Below are 9918 nucleotides of genomic sequence, written 5' to 3'. Positions count from 1 at the left end.
GAGGACACAGGGAGACATTGCTAGATATGAACCAGGAAGAGGGCCCTCACTAGAATGTGATCATGCTGGTACCTTGATTTTTCCAGAACTGTGATAAATAAATTTCTCTTGTTTATAAGCCCCTGGTTTGTGGCATTTAGTTATAGCCACAGAATGGATTAAGACAGGTGAAAAATTTATCGTCTTGAAGAATTACCTGGCCCTGGGAAGGATAATCTGTCAAGGATTAGCAAGGCCCCCAGGATGTCCAAGTATCATAAAATACAGAAAAAAAAAAAAAGAAGAAAGAAAGAAAAGAGAGAGACACTGTTGTTTGAAGAAGAAAATTGTCTCTGGTGTAAATTTGGTAAAACATGCAAAATCTATGCTTGATATGAATATTCACATGTCTATTAGCATATTTAAGTTTCCATGAAGTCTCATAGTAACCTTTTTAATATTGTTTAACTCAGAGTTTCTTAAATTGATTTGACCCTTTGCAGCCAACACTTATTAACATTTAGCGGAACGTTAATGTTACAAAACCACAGTTTTTTTAACCAACTTTTCCCCATATTTTAAATTGGGTGATTTTACCAATGTGTTGTTGAACATTAATCACTACATACATTCCACACACTTTGTGTATTGGCAATGATTTATAATGTTCCAAAAAATTAGCATAGGCATTAGGATACTTAGGAACAATTATCTTTCTAAACAGAACTCCTCCCCATTCAATGAAAGGTATGAATATAAACAACAATTTCCAAACTGGAATCATCTCCTCAAAAACATTTACTATGGGACCCATTTGCGATTCTTTTCACAGACATGAAGTATATGTGCAAATCAGTATCATTCACCCACTTACAGCAGTTCCTATAATTCTAACTCCTATATCTGCTTAAAAAGGTAGCAAAATGATTCTTAACATTAACATGTTGAAGAAAACCCCAAATGTGGACACTGAGGATTCAGAATCATGCCAGTGCTAGAAATAACTTTTGCCTAAATTGGACCTTCTACATATGCAATGAGACCTGATTCTGTATTATTTCATGTACTGCTAAGCCTGTGTTTCTGCCAGTGAATAATTATTTTGAGTTATTAGGAGGACAATGAAGCATAACATTTGCATGATTTCCCCCGTACTAGAGAATTGAGTCGACAATTTACAATTAAAAGGGGGAAAAAATCATCACACAAAATCTTGAGCTCTGAAAACAAAGGAATGATATTATTTCTCTTTCTCCTCATCTTCCCAAGTCTTGCTGACCTAATTATAAAATTTCCAGTAATAACATATTGACCCAAATGGCAAAAGTACTGCCCCAAACTTTTAGTCTTGCCAGAATACTTGTGACTGGGATGATAATGTCAAGTCTAAAACAACCAAATCAAAAGGAGATGAGAAAAGTTGATAACCTCAGCTTTGGAGTAAATTGTTGCTGAATTATTTCCTCCAATAATTCTCTGTATGGTGGCTGAAAGGGAAGGTTCACTAAATATGGTTCATTTATTCATTCTGTATTCAGTAAATATTTATTCTGAGCCCAAATGGCCAGGCACTTGGAAACAACTAATAAGAAAATAAACAATTAAGTTTATAAATAAATAAATATGAAAATACAGAGACATAAGTGATATACAGATAATTAATTATCCATTTGATATGAGGGTGAATAACTTGGTGATTATGGATTCAGAGGTCCAGGGAGATGATTATTTAAACTGAATGACAATATAGGGTCAGGGAAAAGCTTTCCATTCTAATCTTTCTCCTTCCAAAATACACTGGGCAAAATTCCTCATCATCTGAATAATACTGAGGTGTGAAAAAAAAAAGATTAGTGGTGTTTGGAGATGGAAGGTAAGCTAACGGAATGTTTAGAAAACAGTTCTCAAAAAATGAATTTATTGGAATGTAGATGACTTTTTTTCCACTTTGCATTTTCTGTAAAACATATAGATTTTAGTTATTCTTTCTCATTTTCACCTTTAAAGGTAGTTGTGAAACAGCCATCCTCCAATCTTTATGTTCCATACAGAATGTGTTTGTTCCCTTCAGTTTGGGAGTTAGGAAGTCTGTGGTTGTCTCATTCCTTATACATGTGATTCTCAAGCAAGGGAGCAGCTCAACTCACGGGGAATACACGTTAAAATCTGAGCACTTCATCCATTCCTCCAGTGATTCTAAGAAGGGCTACATCTCAGCATTGCTCTGACTTACCCTCAAACTGAGGGAGCACCAGGGAGGAATCTTCATGCAGGGAAAGCAGCTGAGTTAGGCGAGGAGAGGGCTGAGTCGCCGGTGAGTCTGACATTGAGTTAAGTTCACCAGTGGTTTTCCAAAGGGACTGATGGAAGTCTGGGGCCCTTCAGATGCTACTCAGAGGCCTGTCGGGTGAGGCTTCGCCTGGCATGTCTGCATGAGCTAGTGACACTTCCTTTACCTGATTCGTGTATTGGTGTTACAAACGTGATGTCACTTGGGAAAAGTTCCCGCTTTTAAGCAGATTACACATCATTGAACTACATAGTGGAGAACGAGTTGGGAACTACATTTCTACAAACCAAGCGAGGTCCAGAGGCTATGAACAGGATTCTTGACAACAGAAATCATAGGTGCGATCCTGGGAACCAGGCCAAATCTGTAGGTCAAGATTGCTAAGGCTTGGTTAAGATCTTTAATGCACAGTTATGTTTTCTTTGCACAGAAAAGGGTTAAATTATGAATAATAATGCCCACTCATTAAGGAATCATTCAGTTACAGAACTGCCCACTTTAGACCATTAATTCGGCACAACCAATCCTTGAGGAAGGTGTTAATATTCCCATTTTCTATGTTGATAAGCTGAAGCTTAGAGATGTTAAATGACTTGCCCAAGGGTTCTTGGTAGGTCTAGAATTTAACCCTCGATCTGTTTGGTTCCAAAGCTCATGTTCTTCATCACAACTTCTAACCAGATTAAGCAGGGCTTTGCCTGTTTTCAGTGGTGACAATTTAGAAAAGTTGATGACATAGTAGTGATACTCGGCTCATTCCTTTATTATGAGCTAGCCTTGTAAGTTTTCTGAAGTTTGGAAATCAACCTAGATGAACTCTCTCTAATGAAGGAGGTCCGGCCCTTACTTCTCTATCTGTCTCAGAATGCGACAGGCAGTCCTTGCTCCAGGGGAATGGTGGCGGGGCCACAAGTCAGAGCCGCACAAGTGACTGGACTGAGTGGAGGGGCGGGGCTCGTGGGGCAGGGCGCACATGCAGAAGAAAGATTAAGAAATCCTTCCAGTTTTACCAACCCATACCAAACAATACCAATCATTTTAACCTATTCCTGCTGCTTTTACCCTCCTATTGCTCCCCAACCAAACCATAAAATCTTCAGTTGCAGTCAAGAATTTATACTTCACTGTGAATTCTTTGAATGCTGAAATTGTCCCAGGCAGGATTGATGGAGGTCTGTTTTGAGAAACGCCTGGAGCTACAGAAAAGCATGTTCATGAGTTACTGACTTCTTTTGGCCTTGGTCCCTCCCTGGTGGTCACTTGTGTTATTTTGATTTAATCATTTATTTAGAATTCTCTCTCATGTACTGTATTCATGATGAGTCCTAATAAAACTGAAAAAAAAATTTTCCTCTAATGACTATAACTCAATTTTTATATTTGGGCAAATTTAGAGAGGCTTTATCATCTATAACTGGTTTTTCTTTTTTTTTTTTTTCTAATCTAAAATAAGATGTAGTAACAATACCCCAACTGCACTGAATGCTATAAAAGAGAAATGCATATATTAGGCCCTCCCATCTGAATTAAGAATTTTCTGGTAAATGTTTGAGTCTCAGTAAGCATAAATCAAATGTACAAAATGTGGAATACACTTTACAATGAGAAAGTATATTCCACATTTTGTACGTAAGCTTAAATAATTAAAAGAGCCTTAGCACAGCCAGAGTTCAGGGTGGAAACCCATAATGTAATGGAAAACTAAACAGCATTGGGGTCCATAGATTTTTTTTCCATCCAAGCCTTGGCTTACTTGCTGACAATAACAATTTTTATGCTGCAAAACATAATCTTCTATCAGATAAAAGATAGAAAAGCTGATGGCTATCTGTTTTTCTCGGAGGATAGGTAAGAAAACTACTCACATGGAAACTGGAATCTGAGTGATTTTTTTTAAATAGTTACAATTAAAATTTCATTATAAAAATACAATTCAGGAATAGCTAAATGGAACAGACACATAGGGCAAGGTCAGGGGTCAGGGAGAGGAGGAGGGGACAGAGTTTCCATGCCTCCGCTGGATGGAATCTGGGGCATCACCATCCTGGCACATGTGTGATTATGAATCAGGAGGCTCCATTGAGACTCAGATCCAAAATATTTAATGGAGTTTCACTGTGTACGTGTGACTGATTTTTTAAAATAAGCACTACTATTGTTTGAATTTTAATTTTTTAAAAGAATGCCCTCCTCCACACACCTGTTCCCCTCCATGCACCTATTACTGTCTATCAGAAAAATGAAAGAACCGAGGGATATTTTTAATTGGGGTTCAGCAAATGTCTCGACAGTAAGAAGAGAGAATCAAAACAACCTTCCAAAGAATCATGTCTATAGCATTAAATTGTATTACAGATATTGTCAGGGCAAGAATAAATACCCTGCCACATTATATGCACGATCTATTGTTCTTGGAGAACAGTTGTGGATATTCTTATTAAAATAATATGAGAAATGTAAAGATGCTATCCTATAGAGTTTAAAATATAAATCCTACTGCTCAAGGGTGGGCAAACATTTCTATCAAGAGCTGCAAATTTTAGGTGCTGTAGGTCAAACACTGTTTCTGCCTCATACTTCCTCCCAGTCCCTTCCCTTCCTCTCTCCTTGCTTTCCTCCTTCCTTCTTTCCTTTCTTCCCTTTTCTCTTTCTTTTGTTTTACAACTCTTAAAAATGTAAAAACATTCTTAGCTCAAGGGCCATTACAAAAACAGGCTATGGGTCTGTTAATCATATTCGTTTTTTAGGGAGATTACATAATGATAATTCTCTGCTGGAAAATTGCTGAGTCAAGAAGATAGGGAATGGTGAAGATGCAGATGTAACTGATGAGGATTTTAATTAAGAAAGGATTACCTTAAAAATTTGGAATGTCTGAATGCCCGCCAGGTGGTTCTATTTCTTCACCTACTTCACTATGAATATATCTTGGGCAAACCAGAGATGGAACATCTCTGGATTCTCCCATTATATCTCAGCAGTTAAGGAAAAACCCCCTGAATCACAAGCGGCACCAACATAGGATGGACAGAGTTGCGATTTTAATTGTCTATTATCTCTAACAATTTTATTTTTTTAAAGCCTTAACTTTTTTTGTAGAGCAGTTTTAGGTTTGCAGCAAAATTCAGAGGAAGGAACAATGATTTCCTGTATACCCCCCGCTGCCCTCCACGTACACATGCAGAGCCTCCCCAGTTATCAACACCCCATCAGAGTGGCAGATTTGTTGCAATCAATGAACCTACATTGACCCATCATCATCATCCAAGGTCCACTCTTGGTGTTACACATTCTTAGACTTGGGTCAAGTGCATAATGACATGTATCCACCATCAGAGCATCATACAGGGTGATTTCACTGCCCTAAACAATATTCTGTGATCTACCTAAAGCAGCGATCCATAGTTAACTTCAGTAGACCAGGTGCCAAAGTGACTCAGAAGCTATAGTATACAATGTGAAAGGGAATTTTCAACAACCACCACAAAGCTTAGCGCTAAACAGTTTAAAAATGGAAATATACTAAAGAAGAAGGGGAAGAAAATGTCTGTCCAAAGAAAAATGCACTCCCTGAACTTAACTGCTTAAAATTGAGCATTTAAGGATTCATTATTTAGAAGTTTAGACTTTTATGTCATAAAAATAGAGACAGGATCTGAACAAAGTGTTATCCAGCAACCAGGAGGAATTTTTTGTTAGCCTTACATTACTTATGAGCACAACATATATTCAGTATATGAGTTACAAGGCACAGTGTTTTAATTATGCTACAATGGGTTTTTTGGCTTTGTTCTACCTATGGACTGAATGACACTTGTTCCCCAGAAAGAGGCCCTCAAATTACATAACTGCATTTTTGTTTCTTCCAAGATAATGATGCAACCCTGAAATGTTGATATGGAAACAGAAGGAGAAAATGACTTTTCTACTGTTATTTCTCTCAGTGGCCAAGCACAAGAGCTTGAATAATTCTGCCAATAATTGACTTGTGACATTGGTGATTCAATTCATTGTCTTTTTTTATACATCCACATCCATATACGTGAAGCAGAGGCATATTGGTGTGGGTCATGGTCAAGGTGTCATAGAACATGGGACTGAGGAACTTTAGGATGAGACCATTGAGAAGGAACCAACCTTGTGCTTCTGAGTGAGTTCTGTCCTCCCTTTCTGGCCACTGGCTTCATTTTTAGGGTGAATATAACAATGACTGCCCTCCCCAGATCAGAGAGATGCAGAGGGAAGTCCTGACGTGTGTTCATAGCAAATGTTTGCAGAAATCAGAGTTCAGCACTGAAAAAGCACCCGAGAGCAAGATAATTGCAGATAGATGAAACCCCAAACCCACAGTGTCTGGCTGACAGATAAACTATGCATGGTGAGGAGAAATTCTATAGGGCTTGACAAGGAAGCAGGAAGAAGTCAGAAAGGAATATGCTCTTGAAAGATGAAAGATGCACTGTGCAAGGTATATATTTTTGCCGCTCTTTTAAGCTGAATACAACTTGCAGTTACATAAAACATAACCAGGAAAAAGATGAAGCCTCAGGGACTTGAAGTGTCAGAAGTGAGACCCTAAGGATATGCCGCAGAAATTAGATTTAAAGGAAATTCCTAGAAACAAAGAAACCATTGAAATGGTGAGCCCCCAAATATGAGTAAAATCTTTGCCAAAATCCCTCGTTGCCAAAGTGCACAGGCACAGTGGAGACTTCCAGGAAGTCAAACAATAAAATGCTAATAAAAGTAGAATCTGGAAGCCATAAGAAAAGACCAGAAGTAACAGTAGCTATATACCACAGAGAAAATAAACTGCTCTTCATATCCAGGCAGATTAACTGAATCCTGGAACAAAAAAGCATCATTTTCAGAACACTATAGAATCCACAGTCAGAACAATGTATTATCTTAAATGTTCAGTTTACAACCAAAAATTACTAGATAGGAGATGGCACAGGAAAATGTGACTCATAAACAGGAACAAAGACGTCACTATAAAGTGACTCTCCGTGGTCCCAGGTGTTGAATTAGCAGATGAAAACTTTAAAGCAGTGATTATAAATATGCTTAAAGAATTAAAGAAACTATAATATCAATGATTGAAAATACAAGAGAATCTCAAAGAGAAATAGTTCCATAGTAAAAATAGAAATCTGGCCACTGAGAAATTTGATGAACTTTAAAAGCTTACTAAGTGGTCTCAACAGCAGATTGGAGATGGTAGAATAAAGTATCAGTAAACTTAAAGACTGATAAATACAAATTACCCAAATTGAAGATCAGAGAAAAAACAACTGAAGGAAAATCAACAGAGCCTGTGAGGGCTGTTGGAGAGTATCAGTCAGATTATCATGTATGTAATTGGAGTCCCCAAAAAAGAAGAGAGAGAGACATGAGTAGAGAAAAATATCTGAATAAAGAATGGCAAAATCTTTCTCAATTTGGGGAGAAAATATTAAATTCAGATATAAGAAACCTAGTAAGTTTCAAACAGGACTAAAACAAAGAAAAGTATTTCTGAACAAATAATAGTTAAACAGCTAAAATCCAAAGATAGCAAACAAAATCTTGAAGTCAGCCAGAGAAAACACACACATTAATAACAGGGGAAGAATGCTATGATTTACTGCCTTCTCCTAAGAAAATTAAGGAGGCCAGAAAATATTGCAATGATACCATAAAAATGCTGAAAGAAAAATAAAGTTGCCAATAATAAAGTGTATATTTAGTACAGTTATCCCCAAAAGTAAAGATGATGTTAAAACAGTTTTAGATAAATAGAAAGAGAAGATTTGTTACCAGGAACATTTCTTTACAAATAATGTAAAGGAAGGTGTTTAGATTATATAAACATATCTCATTCTCTTAATTTCTTTAAAAGAGAAATGATCATTTACAGCAAAAATACAAATTATTGATGAGTTTACAATGTACATAAATATAATATATATGATAATAATAGCTCAAAAGAAAGAAGGTAAATAAAAATATATTGTTAGGATATTAACAATATTAACTTTAAAATGTATACTATAATTCCTAAGCCATCAAGGGAAAATAATTCAGAGAGCTATAACTAGAAATCCAATAAACAGAATGGTAAAATTTTCAAAAATTTTAAAAACAGCTGATTAATACAAAAGAAAAGAAAGAAAAAATTAACCAAAATAGAGTATTTCTAGAGAAAAGAGGGATACTTCATAATGAAAAAAAGGTAATACAACAGTAGTATATAACAAATATAAATTTATATACACCTAATAATTAAGCTTCAAAATATATGGGACAAAATCTAAGACACACTAAAGGGGAGAAGTAGACAAATCTACAATCATGGAGGGAGACTCTACACTACTGGCAGTAACTGATAAAACAAATACACAAAAAATCATTAAGAAACTGTAAGACCAGATGGACACTACGAACAGAAATGGCCATTCCAGAACACTACACCCAGTAATATACATAACATACATGCTTTTTACGAACATTTGGAATTTTCACCAAGGTTAGTCAGATGTTGAGACATAAACTTAAAAATTATAATTTTCTTAAGTTCCCTAATGAGAATGGAATTAAATTAGAAATCAGCAACAAGCATACATGTAGAAAAAGTCCATGCTATCTGGAAATTAAATAACACACTTCTAAAAAACCATGGGAAAAAGAAGCAATTACAATAGAAACTGAAATTATTCTTTTCAAAATATAGAATAGTAAAACAAGATTGTACTGTGTAGCACAGGGAAGTATATACAGGATCTTGTGGTGGCTCACAGCAAAAGAGAATGTGACAAAGGATGTATGTATGTTCATGTATAACTGAAAAATTGTGCTCTATACTGGAATTTGACACAACATTGTAAAATGACTATAACTCAATAAAAATATTAAAAAAAGAAAATGAAGAAATAATGAATATTATTATATATTATATTTATATAGTTCATCTGAGTTATTATACTGATTGCCATAAAATGTTCATTGTATTCCCTTATTCTCTGAATGTTATAAGATCTTTAGTAGTATCTTCTCTTTCTTTCTTAATATTAGTAGTTGGTGTTTTCTACTTCTTTTAAAAGAAAATCAATCTATATTTATATTATAAATTCCTTTTTTTTTTTTTTGCTAAATATGGTTGTCTTTATTTCCTTTTTCCTTGCCCAGCCCTATCTAAACAAAATAGAACTGCAGGACTGAAATTAACAACCCATTAAAATCAGCAGTAAGTTATGAAAATCATAAAGCTTTTTTTAAATTCTTTTTTAAGTAATTAAGGGTAGTTAAATTATTTAAAGTATATAAAGTCCAAAGAGCCAGGGTAAGGTTTCCAAGGCTTCCTGGGGTAAGGGATAGGGCCTTAGTGTTTGAAAGACAAAGGGAACACATGACATCAAAGTGCAGGCTAGAAATTTCACTTAAAAGAAAATAACATTTCTGAAAACCTTGACAAGAGCAACAATAGCACCTGCACAGTGAGATTGGGAGGAAGGAGAGAGACTGCCTGTAGGAAAACGGAAGCAGATCTTAACATTAAAATGAGACAAATGCCAAACTTAACCATGTTAACTGTGATAGTGTGTCTACTATATTTATCAGATGGTTAAAAGATGGTAAAAAGGTAATGATTCTAAAAGAAAACAAAATCA

This window comes from Vicugna pacos, chromosome 35 (genome assembly GCF_048564905.1).
Source record: "Vicugna pacos chromosome 35, VicPac4, whole genome shotgun sequence".
NCBI lineage: Eukaryota > Metazoa > Chordata > Mammalia > Artiodactyla > Camelidae > Vicugna > Vicugna pacos.
Note: the sequence above shows the minus strand (reverse complement) of the source record.